Source organism: Crocuta crocuta, unplaced genomic scaffold (assembly GCF_008692635.1).
Source record: "Crocuta crocuta isolate KB4526 unplaced genomic scaffold, BGI_CrCroc_1.0 scaffold59-1, whole genome shotgun sequence".
In the NCBI taxonomy this organism is placed as follows: Eukaryota; Metazoa; Chordata; class Mammalia; order Carnivora; family Hyaenidae; genus Crocuta; species Crocuta crocuta.
Window position 1 is genome coordinate 3,237,813 of NW_027551579.1, and position 24,945 is coordinate 3,262,757.

Consider the following 24,945-nt stretch of genomic DNA (forward strand, 5'->3'; position numbering starts at 1 on the left):
CCTTCTACAAATACAAATCTTTCCAGGTTTAGAATGAGAATATGAGAAGTCTGTGATTTATTTTTTCACATATTCTCTGCTCTTTGCCTTTTATCTCACAGTTTATATTCTATCACCTAGGGGAGACTTGTGTGATGAACTTGATGAGTTCATTTTATAAACCTACAAATTAATTGTTGTCCAAGTTTGGAGTGACACGATGATGGAAGCAATGTGGTTCCCTAAGACATTTTTATGATTCAAATGGTCAGGACTGTTTAATGTCTCTTGAATTTTATTTGTCAGAACAAAAGCACTCTTTCAATTAGCTGAACTTTAAAAATGACTGTCACTGTGACAGCTGAGCAGGTAAAGCAATTCTATAGCAATTGTCTTTTAAGAAAGACGTGGAAAATATTTGATTAGGTAGCTTGGCCATTGTTTAAACTGGAGTTGTAATTAGGCAACCTTATTCAATATGTCATCATTAATTTTAATCAGACATATTTGTTGTTGTTTGTCTCCTACAAGAGGGGGGAAATCTAATTACTTTCTAATGCAATATTTACATATATATCTGCCTAAGACCAGATGAAGTGTTACTCTAATGAAATAGCAATCTTTCTGACATCCTGATAATGAAATGACCCAATATTGATTGACTTTTGATACACAAAGCTGTTGTTGATGCATTTTTGCATACTGATGATGTTATGTTAAATTGCAAGTCACTTTTCTGTTGCTGTATACTGAGAAAGACTATGCTCAGCTGAGCTGTTTTGAATTCAGAATTAAAGATATTCCATTTCTATATTTGAATCGAGACAAAATTATCATAGGTATAGTAAGACAAAACTAGAGTGGGAGAATATAATCATAAATTATAATAATAATTTCTATACTAAGATGACATGTTAACCAGTAGCAATATGCTCATAAAGTAGTCAGTTAAAATATAATTTTCTAAATTGTTTTTTATACCGTGGTATACTTGGTATATAACGGTATATTAATTTCAGGTGTGTGATGTAATGATTTGATATTATTTTAATAAATTTTTAAATATATTTTATTTATTTTTGAGAGAGAGACAGCAGGTACAGGGGAGGGTCAGAGAGAGGGGGAGACACAGATTCCAAAATAGGCTCCAGGCTCTGAACCAGCTGTCAGCACAGAGCCCGACGCAGGGCTTGAACCCACGAACCGTGAGATCATGACTTTAGCCGAAGTTGGACACTTAACTGACTGAGCCACCCAGGTGCCCCAATGATTTGATATTATGATCACTACAATAAGTCTAGTTACCATCCATTAATTCTCAGATAAGTATTCTTGTTAATTGAAATTAAGCATAATGCTTGTGTGTGAGGAGACATTTTTTTTAACATTAAACTTCAGAGTTTTCTCTTGTGGCCACCACTAGTGCTAATACCATGAATAAAACAGCTATTTTCATATTTAGAAAGAATGTTCATTATTCACTTAAATTGGAAGATGATATTCCTTTCAGGATGAAACATAATTGTTTTGAGATTAGAGAGATTGTAGGGCATGTGCACACAGGCGGGCGCGCACACACACACACATTAAATGTTTCAGCTTCATTACTATCAAATAATCTTTCCATTTACATCCTCTCCTAGTCCAAGATTCATCTCTCAACTCTGGCCCCAATCCCGTCCAGGAGCCTAATTCTGTACTTAATGGTCTTCTAGCTCCCTGACCTTCTCACACCATCCCTGACTGTGCCCTGTCGATCCATGAGCCTTACCCTGTCTTCCTTATGCCCCTGGAGACCCAGAGGTAGAGAGATGATGTATAAGAAATGAATTGTGTACCTAAAACTAATATAACACCATATGCTAACTGTTCTGAAATTAAAATAAAATAAGTGAGTTGTAGGGTGCTACTTATTTAGAGACAGCAAGGAAAAAACAGAGGAAGTGTGATGATTTGTTCTGTAGGGGGACCAGAGACTGGCCCAACTAGTAGAACTAATGCAGCTAAGGAAGAAAACAAACATCTAAGCATTTCAGGAGAAGGATTTGACAATAATGAATCCCGTATTACTGATGATGTATAGATGGGGTGAGAGAGCAATTATTTCTATTGTTAGCAATAATAATAATAAAATCGCTAATGTGTATCGGTGCTTCCTGTTTGCCAAGCACTATGCTAAGCAACACACTTGCCCTGATCATTCAAACCTCACAAAGCACACAAAAACCCATGAGTTTGGGAACCAAGTTACCTGGGTCCACCCCAGCCTTACTACTTCATAAATATGTGACCTTGGTCTATTGTTTAATCTCTTTTTACCTCCATTTTCTCTTCTCTAAATCTTTAGCCTGCCTCATATATTTGTAGTAAAGATTAAATGAATTAATACAGAGTTAGTTGTTACAAAATAAAAACTCAACTCATTAAAACGCCAAAAATGATTGAGTACCTATTGTGGGGCAGGTACTATACTAAGCACTTAAAACGTGTTGTTAAGCAAATGGAAACCAATTCCTGACCACGTGATTGTGTTCATGAGAGTAACATTCAGTGCGCCCATTACCATTATTGTTCCTGCTATTGAATTCATTTCCCAGATGATAGTGAGGCTTAGAGATACTTTGAAGGAGGAGAGCTTGTCTTCTGAGCATGAGGAAATTTTAGCAAGGTCATGAGTTTTGAAATAGTCATGGTAGAAAATAGGAAAGATAATGGACCTGAGAAATGAAGAAGCATTTGTGCCCAGTTATGGGTGAAGACCATGGATGCATTCTAATATGTATAAAATGATCTTCATGGTTATATAATTCTTCCAGTCATGTAGGTCCCAACCTCGGAGCTCTCCTTGACTCTTATCTACATCTCACATTTCACATATCATCCATCAGCACATTCTGTTGGTTGCTAATTTAAATATGTCTACAATTTGACCATGTCTTATAATATCCACATTCACCAACTAATCTGAGTTTACGATGACTCCTTGGATACGTTATTTTCACAGCCCTTCGCTCCTAACATCCTACCACATTGCCTACAGCTGGAAGTCATATCATGGTCCCCCAGCGTTCACATCTTTCTCAGAATGAAATAATACATTCCCTACCATGGAAATTCCCTCTTATTTTAGTTTTATCATTTGTGAATCCACTTTACTGACTCTTTCAACATACCAAGTGTATCCCCCCACACACACACACACAAAGTTTATCCACTTGCCAGGAATGCCCTCTTTTCTGTACCCTTATGAATCCAACACTGCATTTAGCTGTCAAATACCACTTCACTTTCCTTTATCACAATATATAAGAGGATACCCACACCATTGAAATTCTTTGCCTTTCACTCTATTTTTTTCTTTTCGTCACTTGCTTTGGACTGACAGCTTTCTTTATGACTGTTTCCTTGTGAATTGCCACTTATCCTACTAGAATATAGATTCTTTCAAAACCCTTAGAGACCCTTCTTCAGTGCCACTTCCTTTCCTCAACATCAGCACCATGCCTAGTCTGTAGATAATTCAATAATGCCGGAGGCCGGCTCTGGCCGGGTCCAGGGGTCCCTGAAGGATGGACGGTGTGGGCACGGGAGGGATGAGAGAACCTCAAGAGTCTTTCTGGTCACCAGACAGGCATCTCTGCTCTGACTGGGGCTCAACTTCATCTCATAATTAAGTGTTTGGGGGATGGCACAGAAGTGGCATTTGCCTTAGACAATGATTTCTGATGACAAGCTTCTTTGATATGTAAGACACTGCCAGAAAATAGATTTGTAGAAGACTCATGCATAACCTTTATCAATAGTGATTGAGGTAGTGTGGTAGGAACCCCTCCCTAAGGAGAAAGAAAAAATTGAAGAAGAGAGAAGAGAAGACTTCAAGGTCACCTAGATAGGAGTCCAGCTGCCTACATCCCCCATGTTCTTGTAAACTGAAACAACTTAATCAGACTACATGTTTATGTGTATTACCATATATGGGAGACAAAGAAATAGAAAATGCATAAAAAACCCTATGCCATATGATGTGGGCCGCTCAGTTCTTTTGGGTACGAACCCAACTGAGCGGTGCCGGCANTCTGGAATATTGTGAGGCTTGGTCAATACCAGCAGTCTCATTTCCAACATGAGCCAGTACTAGCAGAAGGAGATACCAGTTTTCCTTTAGCATGGCAGGAGCTGTGCAAACGCTGCCATTTCCTCGCTGTGACTGTCATCCAGTGAGGCCGGTGCGGCTCCCAGCACAATAAAAACTTTATGAAGAAGTGAATGCATGAATGAAAGAATGAATGAATAATAAATGAAAACAATTTTCTTTAGCAGTATGTGGTGTGGTATGTGTAAGAGCACACTGAAGCAGATTGATTCAGGGTTTTCTTTTTTCTATCTGTTTATTCAAATTTATACACGAAAGGACCAAAAAGTAATTTGAAGAGATGAATCATTGGCCTTATGTTAATAAAACTGAAGACAGAATGGGATTGGCAGTTTAGAAGAAATAAATAAACCTCAATGAGATTGAAAATACTTTGTAGGAAGGCACTAAGAATTTAATGGCAAAAAGATTGTTCTGAATAAAGTGAAGAAAAAAGTATTCTTATTAACACGTGGGCCATATGGAATAGAAATGATTCATGTGGAGTTTACCTTCAAAATTCTAAACTTATTAGCTCCAGAAGTTACCTAAACATAAAAACGTAATTTCTATAAATGAAGTTTCTTGAATTAAGCTAAACGTATTTAGAAACGTTAATGGATTAGTATTGTTAGTTGATCAGCACCAAATGCATCACTGAATATAGGAGAAAGTTGGTGACTGATGCCCAGGTTCCTTTTAGCTTTGCTGAGGGCGCTACATGCCCCCAGTGATTGTAGACTTTGGAGGAGTTAATGCGCTCCAGATCTGAGTGCAAGGTCTAGTACTGTGATGGCCACTAGTCATATGTGGCTATTTAAACTAAATTCATACTAATTAAAATTAATACGATTAAAAAATTCCATCCCTCATTCAGGTTAGCTATATCTTAACTGCTCAAAAGCTATATATAACTAGTGGCTATCATATTGGGTTGTACAGATATAGAATGTCTCATTTACCTCGGTGTGCCTGGGTGGCTCAGGTGGTTAAGTGTCCAACTCCTGATCTCGATTCAGGTCATGATCTCACAGTTCATGGTGTTGAGCCCTCGGTTGGGCTCTCCACTGACTGCACTTGGGATTCTCTGTTTCCCTCTCTTTCTGCTCCTCCCTCACTCATTCTTTCTTTTTTTTTCTCTCTCTCTCTCAAAATAATAAACTTTAAAAAAAAGAATGCCCCATTTGTCTCAGAAAGTGCTATTAAAGAGTGCTGGCCTAGTAGGTCATCACCAAGACACCCAGAAGTATAGTGTCTATAGCTATACTTCAAACTATAAATAACATAGTAGCTTGCTAATGTTGATATACTAGTAGGTTGTTTGTTTATATGACTTGCAATGAACTATCTCTCTTTTCAAAAAGTGGCATTTTTTTTCTTGAAAGAATTGGTAGGTTTTGAGATAAGATATGGTAATTATTAGAAATATTGAAGACTTCTAGAAGCCCACATGGAGAGATATATTTCCCTGGAATCCAGTAACCAATGGACTAAAAAAAAAGTGTTGACAAGATTCTCTCCATGAAAGAAAAATACCCCTTGTATTTGGCTGATTCATATTAGAAACGAGACATAGCAAACAATGCTATATGTATCTTACTTTTAATTAGACAACATTGTTTTTTACTTTTGTCATTTTCAAAAGTGTTTAGAATAAAATGGGATATTAAAGGAATATATCAGGGGCACCTGGGTGGCGTCCAGCATTGGCTCAGGTCATGATCTCATGGTTTGTGGGTTCGAGCCCCACATTGGGCTCTGTGCTGACAGCTAGCTCAGAACCTGGAGCCTGTTTCAGATTCTATATCTCCCTCTCTCTCGACCCTCCCCCGTTCATGCTGTCTCTCTCTCAGAAATAAATAAAACATTTTAAAAAAAGGAATATATCAGATAATAGGATGTACAACAATCAACATTCTTAAACATAGATGAATTCATTACAAAAGGTGGTGATGTTCAGCAGGAGGAGTTTGGGTCACAGAAGTATGAATTGATTTGCGTATCAAATTCAGTGGTTATGGGATTGCTCACTTACATCTCAATTTATACTGCCTTTTTATTCCTGGCATATACATCAGGACCAAACAAATATTCTACCTATTATATATGATTGGTAAGGCAATTAGTAAGCAATGGACCAAGAGGGGGAATGTGTATGAGAAGAGGTAGAGTCATAGGCTCATGTCTAGAGATGCTTAAAGAAGAGCTACTTTTAGAGAAATTCCATAAGACATAATTGAGGGTGTACCACCTAACTACTAGGTACCCACATGACTTTATTGCATAAATGGCTGATTATCAATGAGAAGCAACCAATTCTTCCTCTATGCAGACTTGCAAGCCAGGTTTCATTAGGGAAGACTTTGTTAGTCAGTAAAAATAATTAAATATTGGGAATCTAATTGATCATTCATAATATATTACTAGGACTTATACTTCCTAGACAGGGATGTGAGACAGGGGCCATGGCTCTGTTAGATCTACAACTCTGTGGGACACCCAAGGATGTGGAGAATGATGGATAAAAGTGCCAGAAGCACGAGAAGCGTAAATTTGAAATAGTACTGAAAAGAAGGAGGGAAACTTGACAGTTTTCTCCCATCAATATTTATTTCTCAATGAATTTCTAAAACTTTCACCACATTGATATTTAATGCTCTTGCAAGGCCTGTTAAGAATGTTAATGACAACTGATGGCCCAAAGTAGCCTATAGTCCTGAATCCCACAATATAGAGCCATTAGACCCTTTTGTGATTGAGCACCTGCAGTGTGGCTAGTCTAAAAGTGCTCTGCAAAATGCATATTAGAATCCAAAAATGTAGTAGGATAAAAATATGTAAAATATCTCATGAAAAACATTATATTGGTTACTTGTTAACATGATCTTTTAGATATATGGATGTGTTGTATTGAGGGGGTGATTTAATGAATAATTCATTTTTATATCCCATTGGATCAATGCCTACCCTATTCTGCTTCACTGCAAAATGTGCAATTGATTATATTACTACTGGACAATAAAAAATGTCCAGTACTATATAGTGTGCCAAGATCTAGCTAAAATCCAACAGGCTTTCTTTTCCTTTATACCAGTGACATTATTGTAAGAAGGCATAATAAAGATTAATGCTTTTAGATAAAGATTGGATAATAATTTATATACAGAAATGTGAGTGGGAAATTAAGCCCTAAAGTATAAACTTCCACCTCCTGAAAAAGAAGTCTGGAGGAAGTGCCCAGCAATCTGCATTAACAAGCTTTCCAGGTTTCTCTGATGCCTACTAGTCGTTGAGAATCTCTGCTCTCAAAAGTGATTTCAAATCATTTCTCCTGGAGGAAGTGTGTTATTTTTTTGGAAATGGTTAGATAATTTTACAATCGTTTCACCAGAGATTTCCATCTCAGGAGAGTTTCTTTTTAACAAAATTATACACTGGTCATCATAAGAAGAAGACATTAAGGGACACCTGGGTGGCTCAGTTGGTTAAGTGTCCGACTTTGGCTCAGGTCATGATCTCCCTGTCCGTGGGTTTAAGGCCTGCATCAGGCACTGTGCTAACATCTCAGAGCCTAGAGCCTGCTTTGGATTCTGTGTCTCCCTCTCTCTCTGCCCCTCCCCTGCTTGCACTCTCTCTCTCTCTCTCTCTCTCTAAAACAAATAAACATTTTTAAAAAAGGAGAGATTAAGGATGTTATATTCATAATCATAAATTCTCTCAAACCAGTTATGAATATGTCCATGTGTCTGTCACTAGGTTGTGGGAAGGAATGAGGTAGTCATTGCAGGGATCAATGGCAAGGAGAGAAATTCTAGAGATCCGAGAAGAGGAATATCTTGAGCTTCTCCATCAAATTCTTTTCCTCATCTAGCTTGGCATTACAGGTATTTGTGGATGAGGTAAGTATTAAGGGTGAGCCCTGAATTATTAACAGCAAAGTGATTTATAACTCTATCATCAAGGTGGGTCGTACTTTTAATTGGAAACAAGATATTGGATAACCAAACTTCTAATATTCCCTGAAAAACTAGTGCTTATAAATTACTACATCAGAATAATGTAAAAACCAGTTGTCTTTAAGGTGAACATTCTTACTAAGCCGATCATGCTGATGTTGCATTAGGACTATCATCTGAAAATCACACATAGGGCAGTGCATCTCAAACTTTAACGTACCTACAAACCACCTGAGGAAATTGCAAAAATTCAGATTCTGATCTAGTAGGTCTCAGTTTCTGCATTTCTAAAAGGATCCTAGCTAATGCTGGTCCATTGACTAAACTTTGAATAATAAACACCTTCACGCCAGACCTTTGGAATCTAAATCTGCATTTTTCAAAGTTTATTTATTTATTTTGAGAAAGAGAGTGAGAGTGCACACACGCACACTCATGTGAGCAGAGGAGGGGTAGAGAGAAAGGGAGAGAATCCCAAGCAGGCTCCGTGCTGTCAGTGTTGAGCCTGATGCAGGCTTCAATCTCACAAACAGTTTAATCATGACATGAGCCGAAATCAAGAGTTGGATGCTTAATTGACTGAGCCAGCCAGGTGTCCCTAAATCTGCATTTTTAACAAGATTTATGGGTGATTCTTAGGCACATTGAAGTTTGAGACACTCTGATAGCAATGATCCACAGTGATTTACAACTCTGGTTCTACTTCATAATCACCTAGGAAATTTGCATAAATGCCGGGAGCCGCACCGGCCTCGCTGGATGACAGTCATAGCAAGGATATGGTAGCGTTTGCACAGCTCCTGCCATGAGAAACGAAAACTGGTATCTCCTTCTGCTACTACTGGGTCATGTTGGAAATGAGGCTGCTGGTATTGACCAGGCCTCACAATATTCCCTATTCCCCACGCAGATTGCTCATAAGGAAAGGTATGTCCTTGCCTTTCCAAAGAGACTTCAGATGATAGCATTGTCAAAAGGCTCTTCCTAAGGGCCTTGCAGATCCAAGACTTACATAATAAAGGGCGCTTGAGTCTGGCCCTGAGGCAAAGAGCCTAATTTAGAGTTAAGGGCAAATATCCACCCCCACTCATTTGTTTCTGCTTGGAGCATCTTCTGGCCTTGTATATGCTGATTACTCCCTGTGAAGGAACCTATTGAGGAACTTCTTTTGTGATTATGAGAGCAAAGGTGTTCCCTGAAAGACCTGTTTTTCTTGATACTTCCACCTTAAATAAACAAGCTGTTGACCCCTGCCCACAGAGAAATAACTTCACCCTTTTTATGCTGAAAACTTTGTCTGGTATGCTAAAGACGCCTTCCTTCCCCATAGGATAGGCATCTAAATCCGCTACCTCAATCACTATTGTAAACATTATACATGAGTCTTCTACGTATCTATGTTCCGGGAAATTCTTACATATCAAAGAAGTTTGTTATCAGAAACCATTGTCTAAGGCAAATGCCACTTCTGTGCCGTCCCCCAAACACTTAATGATAAAATAAAGTTGAGCCCCAGTCAGAGCAGAGATGCCTGACTGGTGATCAGAAAGAATCTCTGGGGCTCTCTCACTCTCTCTCTCGCCGACACCGTCCATCCTTCAGGGACCCCTGGACCTGCCGGAGTCGGCCTCTGGCGTATAAATCTGATTCTTTGGGTCTAATCTGGAACAAATAAATTAGAAATTGTAGGCTATAACCTATTTTAATTGTATTTTGAAAAGTTCCCATGGGTGGTAGGCAAAATAATAGCCCTTCAAAGATGTTCAGGTCCTCATGCTTCATACCTGTGATTATCTTACATGGAGAAAGTGACTTTGCAGATGTGATTAATGTTAAAAGAATCTTGATTATCATGGTGGACCCAATGTAAACACAAGAGTTCTTAAAAGCAGAAAATATGTCCCATGTCAGAGATATGATCACAGAAGGGAGAGAGATACACATGAGAAGAACTCTACTCACCTCTACTTTGCTGGCTTTGAAAATGGATGAATGGGGCCATCAGCCAAGGACTGAAGGTGGCCTATGGATGCTAGAGAAGGCAAGAAATGGAGTCTTTCTTAGAGTCTCTAGAAAAGAACTCAGCTATGCCAAATACCCTGATTTTATCCCTGGGAGATACATATCAGACTTCTAGCTACAGAACCATAAGATAATATGTTTCACAAGCCTGTGCTGGTGATAATTTTTTTGTAGCAGGAATAGGAAACCAATACCAGCTGATAAGAATATGCAGTCACCGCTCTGAGTCTATAGTAAGAAGCCAGTGGATGGTGTCTGGAGTTCCCTAAACAGAACAATGGTTCCTCATGTCTGAGAGTTATTCAACTTCCAAGAATTTCCTGACCAGCCTAGCCACCCAGTTCAGTGTCTGCCATACGGGGATCTCTGAAAAATTGGGGAACCACTTTGTACCGATAACCTTGAAACTAAGTACACTTTTTCTAGTGTTCATATATTATCCCCTTAATCATTTGTGTATATTGTGCTACGTGGATCACTCACTTATGTGTGTGTGAATATACACACATATATACACACATACATTCATGTTTACACACACATATGTCTAGATTCCTGTATTTTAAAAAAATGTACAAGAGTTAGTCAAAATAACATCTTTAGGGGCACCTGGGTAGCTCAGTCGTTAAACATTGACTCTTGATTTCGGCTCTTGTAATGACCTCACAGTTCATGAGGGCTTTACTCTGGCAGCACAGAGCCTGCTTGGGATTCTTTCTCTCCCTCTCTCCATTCCTTGGCTCATGCACACACTCTCTTTCTCTTAAAATAAATAAGCTTAAAAAAAAGAAGAAATGTCCTTTAAAAAATAACATCTTTAAATCTATGTGTAAACAGCAAAGCATGCCAAAATCTAAAACAAGTCACTATAGTAACCAGTGAGTTAAATGATACCAGATAAATGATCTGGATGTGATAACTCAGAATGTTTGGATTGCTCTTAGAGGTTGCAAACATAACAGAGGCATGCTCACTTGGGTGTATAATAAGCATCTCCAACTCAATATGCCTAAAACATTTGGCAACCCATATTCTGGTTGCTCAGGACAAAACTCTGGCATCATTTTGCTATCCCTGGTTTCTCACCTCTCACATGTCTTCTGTCAACAATTCCCATCATCCTTCTCTCCAAAATGACCATGAACATCATGGGCTTTTAGACCCAGGCTTCCCCTGAAATATATACCAATTGTCTCTATTGATAGCTGTCCCTTCTGCAGAACCTAACTCGTGTTGGTCTGTTCTCTAGGTAGCAGCCAAGAGGATTCCACAAGAGTTCAAGTTAGACTTTACCCCTCTTCGCACATTGTTCTGAAGGCTCGCCATTAAGCGAGAGTCCTCCCTGTTACTCACTAGAGGCTTTTGAGATCAGGGGTCCTGAAAGTAACTCAGTTCAACCCCCCTTTGTTCCCTTCTTATTCCCCACAACTCATGTCAACTTTCACTCTTCCTCAGACACACAGGCAGACGTCTGCCTCAGTTTCCGCACTAGATCCCTCTGCCCTAACTGATCTTCTGTATCTGTATGACTCACTCTCATCTCTTACAAATGTATCCATTGTGGACTTTTTTTCTGCCTTACCAGAAATCTTCACCCCCAACCCACACATACATACTTTATATCCTTCTTTGCTTTATTCGTCTTTAGCTCTACTGTCTGTGTAACTCGTTTTATTTATTATTGTCTTCTTTATTGCTCTTTCCCATGGTGGTATGCAAGCTCCATGAAAGCAATGGCTATTGCTTCATGTCTGACTCCAATCCTATTGGAACTTCAATAGCTCAAGAAGTGATTTGCCCACTGCAGGCATTCGGTAAATATCTGCAAAATGAGTGAAATAACAATAATGATGTTTTCTGAAGAAATAATAGTATTGGTTTACCACTTACGAAGCAGCAAATACAATGATGACTGCATTACATACATGCTTTTACTGTTTACAACAAACCTAGGAGAGAGACGCTAACACTAGATTATTTTTACAGAGGAGGTAATAGGCTGGTGGGGGTGAGGGGTAACAAGCACAGCCATGAGGCAGTGTTGGAGATCTAAATCAGAGTCTTCCTGACTGCAGAACGTTTGTCCTGGTTGGCTAACCTGTAGTTAGCCAGGGGTGCTCTGAAAATGTTGTTGATTGATACATCAGGAGATTTTAATACAAATCATTCTTATTATAGGACAAACCATTTGCTAGAATTGTACACCTTAATTCTATAAGCAAGCTGGCAAAATTGAAAAATAACTTACAACTAGAGCAAAATTTATCTTTCTGAAAGAGCAAAATTCAGCCAAGTTTGAGCTTCTCTCTCAGGAAACATTATTATGTAGCCATTTCCCCCTGGAGGGACTCAGAATCTGTGTTTTGAAGGAACACCAGACCCAGTAATGACCTTCATGGTTCTCAGTGTTATATGAGCTGGTTTATAAAGAAGAATAGAAAGAATTACATCTGTTTCTAGATTGTATCAGAATCATATTTGACTCATTTTATAATTTTAAAATGTGCCAGAATTGAAAAAGATGTACAGTAAAGAAGCAGTATTACCCAAGGTCTTCATATCTTTGTAAATCATTTTATATTTTCAGATTTTTTTTTCCTAGTAAATGTGAGTGGTATTTGTCTCCTCAGGATAAAAGTATCTTCCATTGCTCAGAAATAGAGCTCAAGGTGATTTAGATACAACATTATTCTATTTCAAAGGGAATTGTGTGCTTATAATTCGTTTCTTCTGCTGTGGCTGGTATCTATGACACAAAAAGGAATAATATTTGGAGAGTTGGAGGAGAAAAATTAGTGGAAAACAGAATACTGATTTAAAAATAATTACTGAGAAAGATGCCACCTCGTCATACCTTCCATACCTTGTTGATGACTCATGACAACCCTCTGATCACAAAAGTGCAGCTAGGTAGCTAGTAGCCATACTTAAATGCTATCAGGTGGTAGCAGGCTGTGTAGGATAGTAATCAGAAGTAGAATTTTATCCAAAGAATTAATTAAACACCAAAAGAAAATTAGAATGTTTATGTCAAATTTGTAGACAATAGCTTAGACCATTCCACAATTAGAGCACAATAATAAATGAACAATATTGCTTTTCTCTGTGAACCTGGAAAGAGTTCTATTTCCAAACCCTCTCTAAAATAGTTTATAACTTCACATTTAAGCCATCGCATCTCCAGTTTTCCAAGTTGATTGATCTTCCTTGTAGGATGAAAGAATTAAATAATCCGATGTATAGAAGACCACCAATACCAATCTAAAATCCCATCAGGATTAATGAGAAAATCTGTAGCTTTTGATGAGAGAGAAACCAGTTAAGAAACCAACAGCGATCTATGGAACACGTACTCTGTGTTTGAACTATCCTATGGCTAGAAGTAGCTGAAAGTAGGAAGTCTACCACTTAAGTAAGACATATTCTATTTAAAAAATCCAACTATAAAATACAATTTTGTAACAATTCGTGATGAAATTAAGTGTCGGATATGGCAAAGATTTTGATTCCAAAGTTTATAGGGAGGTGATTAAATAATTCTTTGTGTGTAGCATGAAGTTTTGGCAGAAGAAAAGGGATCACAGCAGAGGCACTGGATTTGTATAACGATGGGCAATAATAAAGAGGAGAAATCAGGGAGAAGCCGTCAGAGAGGTGACGGTGAGTTGTAAGTATATGCTAGTCTGTTATTGCAACTGCATATTATCTGAGTAAAGTTTCTGCATTGTGTTCTTAGTTTTCCAGTTGCAGATACAAACAAACAACAGCATAAATCTGCAAGCTACGCTACTAAACCTAACCCATATGCTCCCCCTTTTTCCACTCAACTCAAGGTTGTGATATTTTCAAGTGTAAAATTAAGTTTACTTTAAGTAATGCTCACTAAAATGCAGAATGGCAGCTTTCTTTAGATTTATGCCAGTAAGGGTCTGTGGGGACAGGGACAGAAATATTGGCACAGCAAATGTTAATTCCAAATAAAATAACAATATTACGATTTATAGAGATTGACGTGATAGAGATAAATAAGAGAAAGTTTGTGAACAATTAAAGAAAACCATACTTTTGTTAACTTCTGACATGTGTGCATACATTTTACGTGGTATTAGCTTTGAAGATCTTTCTTTTATTTACTGCCATCATTAAACTCGATAGGATTATAGAATCTATGAGTCTGAATTAAAAAAAAAAAACAGTTTCCAAAAGAAAAGCCATCCCACCTTTAAAGAAGGCAAATTTTATCGTCATAAAATTTTCAAATTTTAGTGAAAAACTGTATGTTGAATTACAATTTATCAATATTGCAACAAGCACCTATTGGAAAAGGAGCTACAAAAATTCGGAAACAAGCCATGTTTCTCTATTTTAAAGAAAACTGCAAGCTAAGCTTGATATCAAAATTTACACAAAAATTATACCCTAGATACATAGATAGATATAAGCCAACCAAAACACAAATGTCTTCGAGAATGATTTAATGCTCAACTACATCATACCAACCACAAATGCAGTTCAGAGATTATTATTAGTGGAGTAATTTGAAAATACTTGAAAAAATAAAAGTTTCAGAAACTCATACTACGGAGAGATTGAATTGGTGGAGGAAGGTGTGAAGAAATAATCTAGTGAAATTAAGTCATAATTATTATAAATGTTAATATTAAATGAGTACTGCCAAATTGATGCAAATAATAATTATTAAACTTGTACTTTACTTAAGGTATGTAATAAAAAATTAAATATTCCTTCAAAAATAAATAGCTAAAATATCTACAAGTGCACATGTATCTCATGGCTCTTTTACTTCTAGATTAACAGTACAAGGAGTGATTTTAACCTGCTTCAATTCTATCCACTATGAATCTGTAGAGAAAGATAATATTCTAACGCACACAGATAAAAATCCTGGGGGTGCCATGGTGGCTCACTCCGTTAAGATTTGACTCTTGATTTCGGCTCAAGTCATGATATCATGGTTCGTGAGTTGGTGATGCGGGGTTGGGTCCCACATTGGGCTCTGTGCTGATAGCGCAGAGCCTACCTGGGATTCTCTCTCTCTCCCTGGTGCCCACCCCAACTCGTGCTCATTCTCTCCCTCTCAAAATACATAAATAAACTTTAAAAAAAGATCTTACTCTTGATTTTATCCCAGGTCATGATTTCATGGCTCATGAGTTTGAACCCTGCATCCGGCTCTGGGCTGATATTGCAGGACCTGCATGCTCTCTCTCTGCCCCTCCCCCACTTGTGCTTTCTTCCTCAAGATAAATAAATAAAATTTAAAAATCCTATATAAAGCAGGATAAAGTGGTGGATGAACACCCAAGTTAGATCGTTTAAGTTCAAATCTTAGTTTTACTAATCAGAAGATGGATACTTCACTACTCTGTGATGAAATTTTCTAAATTGTAAAATGAAGGAAATAATCCATATAAATGGTTTGTTCTGATTATTAAATGAGTTAACACAGGTAACAAAATATATAACCTCTGATTATTGCTGAAAAAAAGTTCAAAAAGCACAAATTAATATATGAAAAAATATAATGGTATATATAACCCAAATAATAAGAAAAAAATTGTGCTCATAACTTTATAGTTTTTAGATGAAATAGAAAATTCTAAATCCTTCATTATCCTAGGACTATGATAAATTAAACTAATTTATATTGAATTATATTATGCTTTATTGAATTATAAATTGAAACCATTATGAATTGAAAGGGTTATTAAAATTATACTCAGAAATCTCTGGGTTTAAACTGTTTTATAGAAGAGTTCTGCCAAACTTTCAAGAAATAGATAATTTCAATGCTTTATAAGCATTTTCAGAATTAGGTCTAAGTAACTGAGAAACTACTACAGTAGTATACATAGAGAGATATTTGAACAACCTCTTTAAAATTAAAAAAATTCTCACTTTCACCAATTTCATTCAGGTATTATTAGTTTACAGCATATACAAACATAAAAGAAAACAAATGAATACAAAGAATAATTCATTTTTTTCATATTTATAGATAATATAATTGCCTGTATATAAAGCCAAAAATATACTATATACTAATTGAAACTATAACATATAGTTTCATATAATAAGTGGGTTTAGCAGGAGGATAAATAAAAGAACAAGACATACAGTACTTTCCATTTCTATACAACCAGCATAGAAACAGAAAATATAATTTTAGTAGAAACTGTTTTGACAATCTTTGAAAAAACTAAGTTACCTTGGAAAAACTCACTGTGTTTTCATTCACATGTGTATTAATTGTGTAATAAAAATAAGGCTTTTTACTATTTTAAAGAGTGATATAAATAATTATTCCCATTGTATAGATCAGTTGTCCTAACAGATTGATCTTTTGATTCAACGAGATTATAATATTTGTCCGGATAATTATTGTTGTGACTTTTGAAAGTTGACTCTAAACTTTATGACTTTTGAATGTTGCTTTGCAACATGGTTTATCAATGAGAAAATAATGGGACTCATCACTATAAATGGAATTGGAAACATTGCTTTATCTGTATGGGATAGGTGCTTTGGAATCTCTATGCTACAGGACTCATAGCATTAATACTCTAATGGGGAATAAGTGGAAAAAGTCACTATTGTGTTAGTACTTGTTTAAAAGCTAGGTCTTGGGTGGGTGGGAGAACAACAGTCCTGATTTATAGCATTTGCTACAACATTCTCTGACCAATATTTTCTTAATGTTTTTAACATTTATTTATTTTTGAGAGCCAGGGAGAGACAGCACAAACAGTGGAGGGGCAGAGAGAGGTGGAGACACAGAACCCAAGCAGGCTCCAGGACCTGCGCTGTCAACACAGAGCCCGACGCGGGGCTTGAACTCTTAGACTGTGAGATTATGACATGAGACAAAAGTTGGACACTTAACCTACTGAGCCACCCAGTTGCCCCTAAATGATTAATCTTAAAACACAAATAACACAAATAATAAAATAAAATATTCAGATTGAAGATTAATTTTGTTAAAAACATTTTAAGGATAGTAAAATTAGAAAAACTAGAGATTTGGAAAAGATATTTGCAACTCAGAAAAATAACAAAATACAACAGAATATATCCTAAAAGTCAAAAGAAATAAACACTCAATGGGGAAAAAAAAGCAATGGCCAAAGACATAAACATATATTTCAGAGAAAAGGAAATATGCATGGTCAGCAAAATAGAGAAAAAAATGCTAGGATTTGAGAATACATAATTAGTTTTAACACGTGCATTCCTTATGGCCCAAATAAAACATAAAGTCTGGCCTCCCAGAGCGGGAGGGAATTTCCTTCATCTGCACCATCGGCTCTCCTGGGTTTCGAGTCAGCCAGCCCATGCTGCAGAGTTTAGACTTCTTAGGCTCCATAATTGCATGAGCCAATTCCTTATAATAAATGTCTATCTATCATCTATCTATCATCTATCTATCTACTATCTATCTATCTATCTATCTATCTATCTATGTGTATCACCTATTGGTTCTGTTTCCCCAAAGAATCCTGACTAATGACTATAGGAGCAGTCATGAGTCAAAGGTTAGAATTAATCCAATTCTGAGCACCAAGATTGAGAAGAGAGAAAGAGAAAGAGATGAGAGACAGAGAAACAGTGACCACCTTCAGATAAGGGAGAAGATTCATTTAGACAAGAAAAGGAAATGGGGACAGCACCAGTGAACTCAAATGGAACACAGTTCTTTATTACACATCCAGCTATATCTATGACTTCTCTTGAAGAGGTAAATGTCTTCAGTAACTAAGAATTTTGTTTTTTTTAGAGAGAGAGAGAGTACAAGAGCACATGAGGACTGGGGGCAGGGTTGGGGGTTGGGAGAGAGAGAGAGAGAGAGAGAGAGAATCCCAAGGAGGATCCATGCTTAGTGAGGAGCCCAACATGAGGCTCTATCTCACTGCTGTGAGATCATGACCTGAACCAAAATCAAGAGTCTAACATTCAACCAAATGAGCCACCCAAGTATCCCAATATGAATTTATTTCTAAACGGTCCTGCCTGATTTGTAATATACTTTAGAAATGAGGGAATACTATAAAATGGACTTTTTAAGCTTTCTCTTTGATGTGTCATGACTTAATTTCCAGGTATTGCTATGTATTATGCAAAAGATAGCATTTTGCATTTTAAATTACACATAATAAACTTATGATTATGCCTGAGGTTGTTTTCTCCTCTTCTTTCCAAAAATAAGTGTGAGATCCAAATGATTACGTTTTCCAGTTTGTTACTTGATTTTGCAATGTAAATACTCTAAAGTTCTTAATAATCATTAAAAAGTGATGATGGCTAAATAAATATTTTCCAAGATGTGAGTTTGAAACCGACCTGTCATTTGGTGCTTTTCAGGAGGAGAGAATTTCTGTATAGAAACCTTAAAAGTCACTCTTCATCCGTTTATTTCAAAATCACTCTTCATCCAATTGTATTACTCAGGCAACATTTAAATAGAAAAATCTAGTTAAAACATTCTAAAGAATGTTTCTCTTATGTGTTATACTGAATATAATTTTTTTATTATTAAATGACCCTAGCATTTCTGGAATATACTCTTTTTTTTTTGATAGAGTGATAACCTTTTAGACCATTAGATTCAGTGTTCCAATACTCAATTTGTATTAGTAAGATTGATCTATTGTTTTAGAATTTTTTTTCTGCTCCTTACCACGGTGTAAGTTATAAATTTAAAAAAAGTGGGTAATGTTTCATTTTTCTCTTATCAAAATGTATATATTAAAATAATTAGATTTCAGATATTTGTTTCTGGTAATCACTCTTAATTTCTTACAATTTATTCATAGCTTTTTATCTGCTGCAGAAGTTCATTTTAATAATTTATATTTCTTTTGTTGTTGTTGTTGTTGTTATGTACAAATTAGTTAGCTTAACGGCATAGTTTTGTCCTAATGGAAGGAGTGTGTTATACTCTTTTTATAAACAGACCTTTGTTTCTATAATTTGAATCCAGAAGTGAATAATCACAAAGGTTTGGAAAGTTCATGATTTTACTCACATTTACTCCTCTGTGCAGAGAATAGAATTTCTGGTTTCTTCAGAGTAAGGAGGAAATAAAACACCACTGAAATGGTAATGAAAAACCATCGTCAAAGGGCACTTGGGTCAAATATTGGCTCCGTTTCCAGCAGCTTCCCGAATGTCCGGTAAGGGGTGTGGACCCGGCTCTCGCCGTCCCCGGGCAGGTGGGCCTTTCCCTAATGATCTATGCAGGTAAAGGCACACTGAGTCACTGTGACTGTGGGCTTGTCACGTGAGCTAGTTTTACGGGGAACTGTCATTCGAGGGACCTGAGGGTGTGTCTTTTCTTTGACAGACTCAATGACGGTTCAAAACGTGAAGGGACTGCTGTTGCGTCTTCTCAGAGTTCCCGTGTCACGACTTCTATTGTCCTACGAAAGTCCCAAAGGTGCCCCGCGAAACGGAGTCAAGCTTAGGTCCCCCAGTAAGACGCATCATTCACCCGCGGCTCTTTAGAACTCGGCTGGATTCTAAGTGAAAAACAGACTTCTCTGACTTTAAGGGGAATCTGCATTTTGGGGGGAGGTATATGTAACATGGTGTGTTAGATCTGTCTTAAACATTCCCCTTAATATTTGTTCTAATCTTAGATGCTAGTCAAGTTGCTTTTGACCCAGGTGCTTTATGTGGACACCTCAGAGGGGTGCCAGACTTGGAATATCTTGAAAAGTCCTAAACAAAACAGTTATTTCTGGTCAACCATGATCCCAGCAGTGTGTGTGGGCGTGTGGGGGAGGGGCAGACCCCTGAAAGCCAGTAGCTGAGCATAAAATCATAAGTAGCCCTCCATAAGAAATGTTGTTGGCCTCAGGAAGTGCAAGTCACAGGGCTTTGAGGAATCCTCAAAATTGCTTTAAGAAGGAAGTAGAATTTTATTTCAACACACAGACGACTCCAGATTACAGCTTTGGAATAATGGACACCACCCCTCCTAACAGGCAACTTCTGAACTGAGCTGAGAGGGGAGAAAATTTATGAAAATGCATAATAGAATGAATCCATGATATTACACATTGCTTAATTTTTAATACGTAAAGAGACTATTTGTATTTAGAAGTGACCAGAAAAGCTATGGGGTTTGCTACTTTCCATACAGTTAGTTGGTAGGAAAATAGTTATTTTATAATATTTTAAGTTCAATTAATTGAATACATTCGTGTATAGCACACATCCAGACCTATATTCAGGATGTATGTGTGTCATAATTCAATAGCTGCTTATTATTATCCTTCATGAATTTACTATTTATTTAATGTTGCTTCAGGAGTCATTTGCTGACATTTTCAATGCTCACTGTTAAAAACTAGACAACTTGTACCAGTTTTCATGCTGCCACACTAATATGACATTATTTGTTTCCATAAACCCTTAAGAATACAAAGTATTGGGGTGCTTGGGTGGCTCAGTTGATAAAGTGTCAGACTTGAGCTCAGACCATGATCTCACTGTTCATGAGTTTGAGCCCCACATCTGGCTCTGTGTTGATGGCACAGAGCCTGGAGCTCCTTCAGATTCTTTATCTCCCTCTCTCTCTGCTCCTCCCACACTCACACTCTGTCTCTCCCTCAAAAATAAACATTAAGGGCACCTGAGTAACTCTATTGGTTAAGCGTGAGACTTCGGCTCAGGTCATGATGTCATGGCTCTATGGATTTGAGACCCACGTCGGGCTCTGTGCTGACAGCTCAGAGTCTGGAGCCTGCTTTGGATTCTGTGTCTCTCTCTCTCTGCCCCTCACTCACTCATGCTCTGTCTCTCAAAAATGAATAAATGTTAAAAAATTTAAAAATGATGACAATAAAATAAATAAACACTAAAAAATAAAAATAAATTTAAAAAGAATAAGAAGCATTGTCAATAGTCATTTAAGAATTATCAATTGAATAACACTGCCAATTCAATAGGTTAAAATATGTGTTGCAACTCTGTTGTAATTTAAATGTCTTTTATTATTAGTGATTGTAAGCTCTGGTATATCTTCTAATAATATCATATATATCTCATATAATAATTACATATATTGAATACCCTCTATTCTTTTTAAGTCATCTAAGCTCTTTTGCATTTTAAATCATTTAAGCTCTTTTGCATTTTAAATGAATTAATCTTACAAATGTATCTATGTTGGAAATATGTACCCCAGTTTATCATTTTGTATTAATTTTGTCTTTATGATGAATTAATACAATGCCATATCTGTCACCTTCATAGTTTCTATCGCTAGTGGAAGGCCATTTATGCATGGAAAGCATACTTTATCATTATATTTTAAAAGTACACTTTGGGGCACCTGGGTGGTTCAGTCAGTTAAGCATCCGACTTCAGCTCAGGTCATGATCTCACAGTATGAGGGTTCGAGCCCCGCGTCTGGCTCTGTGCTAACAGATAGGTCAGAGCCTGGAGCCTGTTTCAGATTCTGTATATCCCTCTCTCTCTGACCCTCCCTGCTCACACTTCTCTCTCTCTTTAAGAAATAAATAAAACATTAAAAATGTTAAAAAATAGTATACTTTTAAACTTTATTAGTGTTCATATATTTAATCTACCTGAAATGCATACTGTGTGTTTGGACCTAGGACTATTGTTATATTTCTTTCCCAATGAGTAGTCAACTATTTCATTCATTTAATGAAGCAATATCTGTTTCTTAGTGCTAAAAAAAAATCTCTTCATTACTAGCCATTACTATTAATGACTGTGTTATCTTTTGAGTTACTGCCTCTTCTATATTTGGTATTTCGTTTGTTTTTGTTTTCTATTTATTTATTTATTTATTTATTTTTTAAATGTTTTATTTATTTCTAGGAGAGAGAGAGAGAGACAGCGTGAGCAGGGGAGGGTCAGAGAGAGAGGGAGTCACAGACTGAAACAGGCTCCAGGCTCTGAGCTGGCAGTCAGCACAGAGCCCGACGCAGGGCTCGAACCCATGAACCGAGAGATCATGACGTAAGCGACAGTCGGACGCTTAACCGACTAAGCCACCCAGTCACCCCTGTTTTCTATTTATTTAGATTAGTTTATTTTTAAGAAATTATCCCAGTAACCTGGAGGAAAGGGCTGAGAATGTCCCATAGATTTAGGGAGTAATCAAACACATTTTGCACTGAAGGTCAACAAACGAACTACTGAGTAATGGAATGGACTCACCTACCAGCATGTTATGTACAGAAGGAACTTATAATTTAGTCAAGTAAATTGATGAGTCAAACGAAGCTGACTTAGCTGACACCAAGTTAACATGTATAATTTTATCAACAGAAATCCTGTATTCAGAACAGTGAGGAAGATTGGTCCTCTAACTTTATGCAGGTTATATCAAAACTAAAACTTATGTCCACAGTGAGTTCTGAAATTTAAGAGGACGATTATGAAAATCTTTAGACAGATTGCCCCATGGGAAGACAACTGGACCATAAGTCATATGGGCATGTGAAAACCCGATTGAGATCTGCGGTTAGTATGGATTCCGGGAAAACAGCTCCACATACTAATGGAAAAGAAAATTTATATTCATTCTGTGTGAATTGCTTTGGTCCATCGCGCATGTGAGGAGATTTTTATGCAAGGCAGCCCTGCATTCCCTCGGCTCCTGTTTAGCTGCCAAAAGATTAAGTTTGTGCTCTGGTGACTGATTTATTCCCACTCTGCTTTAGGTTGTGTGGGACAGCTCACATTCTCAGTCAAGGAGGTAAAGAGTATGGCAGCCAAAATTCATTTTATTAGAATATTTATTTAGTATTAGATTGAATCGAAAGTCTGTTATTAGAAATTAAATCCGAGAGTTGGTTCCAGGTTAATGACCTGCTTTGTTTCGGTTCCCTTTTCTTTCTCCCTTGCTGAAATTAGAGATTTCATTTCCAAAGTGAATCCCAGCAATGCTCAACTAATTAGATGCCAAACAAAATGCTATCCTGACCCAGAAACTCCATATTTCTTTGCATGGCTTAGTGTGTGTGTGTGTGTGTGTGTGTGTGTGTGTGTGAAGGATGGGATCTAGAAGTTTATTGCTAACCAAATTACTGAAAACACCAGGATGAGAAGGTCTGTTTAAGGATGTAGCATTACTCTTGGATTCGTCACAATTCAAGAAAGACTCACAGAAGTGGCAATGCCACAAAGCACATGTTTTCCCTGTATTGTTTGTCCCATGTCCTGAGTGAAGAGAAAATGTAGATCTATAGTAAGAGAGTCAGAGAGTAGGCTCTCAGAGTTAAATTGAAAGCACAGATGACTATCACTCACCTTACTTTGAAATTTTGCTTCTGTAGTTCCTTGTTATTTGGGGTCTGTAGCCAATTGTGTAACACAAGTCGACTTATTTATTTTAAATTGTTATGCCCAGATCGCGATCTCCCCAGAATCCCAAGACCACCAAGGAGTCCGAGTCACGTATGCAAAAGCAAAGGGCTTTATTACGGCCTGAAGCTCGGACTCCCAGACTTCACTAGCATATGGATCTGTGCTGAGAGCCTTGAACAAGGGCAGAGTAGGGTTTTTATGGGGTTTGAGACGGGGGAGTTACAGAAATTGTGACATGGGAACAGTGATCCAATCATAATAATTCAACATCATTGACAGCGGGTTTGACCACACACATTGTCTAGAGTATTCGTTACTTTTGGTGGGATCCAATTACAACATTTAGAGTACCTTTACATTCAACCAATCACAGAGCGAGCCTAGGGTCTTTTTCGGCGACTAACAGGTTAACTTTAACATTAGGTAACAGTGTCCTATCTATAGTTTCTAACTCCAGGCCTCTCCCTTAGTAATGTGGAGGGTGGTCGCTGGACTTTCCTGATTGGGTGTTGCATGGGTGGTTTCTCCTGCCTTGGGCAATGTGTAACTGCCTGATAGTTTCAGGAAAGCTGAAACTCAGGCCTTCTAGTTCAGAGGGGAAACTCAAAGCCTGTCATGGAGTCAGTTTGGTTTGGACATTTAGACTTGTGGCCTTACAAAATAAGGCAGCTTTTTAAAAATATCATTTAGAGTGTAACTTGTTTTGAGTCATGCATGGCTCCAATAATCGAAACTAACTCTAGTGGGCAGAAATGATAAGGAAACAAGAAAGTTCTAACAATCTGATTTGTCTTTACAAAATAATAATGCCCCTATCATTGCCCTATGTCTTCATTTGCTCTCCAGGGTCTTGTGTTTTAAGATTTTACATTACTAATAAGAGCAAAACTGTAAATATCAGAGAGAAAGATGACATATTTCAATATGCAATTACAATAAATTCTATAAGAGAGGGGTGCCTGGGTGGCTCAGTCAGTTAAGCATCTGACTTCAGCTCAGGTCATGATCCCATGATTTGTGGGTTTGAGCCCCGCATGGGGCTCTGTGCTGACAACTCAGAGCCTGGAGCCTGCTTCGGATTCTGTGTCTCCCTCTCTCTCTGACCCTCCCCTGCGGTCTCTCTCTCTCTCTCAGAAATAAACAAAACATTTAAAAAATTTAAAAAAACAAACACTATAAGAGGATAATAATTAAATATATATTTAGTAAAAAATTGATATCAGGTAATTCCTAAGAGTAGGTTTGACGATGTGNTTGTGGGTTTGAGCCCCGCATGGGGCTCTGTGCTGACAACTCAGAGCCTGGAGCCTGCTTCGGATTCTGTGTCTCCCTCTCTCTCTGACCCTCCCCTGCGGTCTCTCTCTCTCTCTCAGAAATAAATAAAACATTTAAAAAATTTAAAAAAAACAAACACTATAAGAGGATAATAATTAACTAAATATATATTTAGTAAAAAATTGATATCAGGTAATTCCTAAGAGTAGGTTTGAC

At 37.3% G+C, this 24,945-nt stretch overlaps 1 long non-coding RNA gene across 2 annotated transcripts in view; it reads right to left on the bottom strand.

The window, feature by feature from the left end:
• LOC144221261 (uncharacterized) overlaps window positions 1-23,597 on the bottom strand; it is a 36,513-nt gene extending 12,916 nt beyond the window's left edge. For both annotated transcript variants that reach the window (XR_013332004.1, XR_013332003.1), the window contains exons 1-3: window positions 23,398-23,597; window positions 11,706-11,911; window positions 10,030-10,099 (exon numbers count right to left, since the gene is read on the bottom strand). This is a non-coding gene — a long non-coding RNA (uncharacterized LOC144221261). The remainder of the gene's footprint in view (window positions 1-10,029; window positions 10,100-11,705; window positions 11,912-23,397) is intronic.
• Between the last annotated feature and the right edge of the window lie 1,348 nt (window positions 23,598-24,945).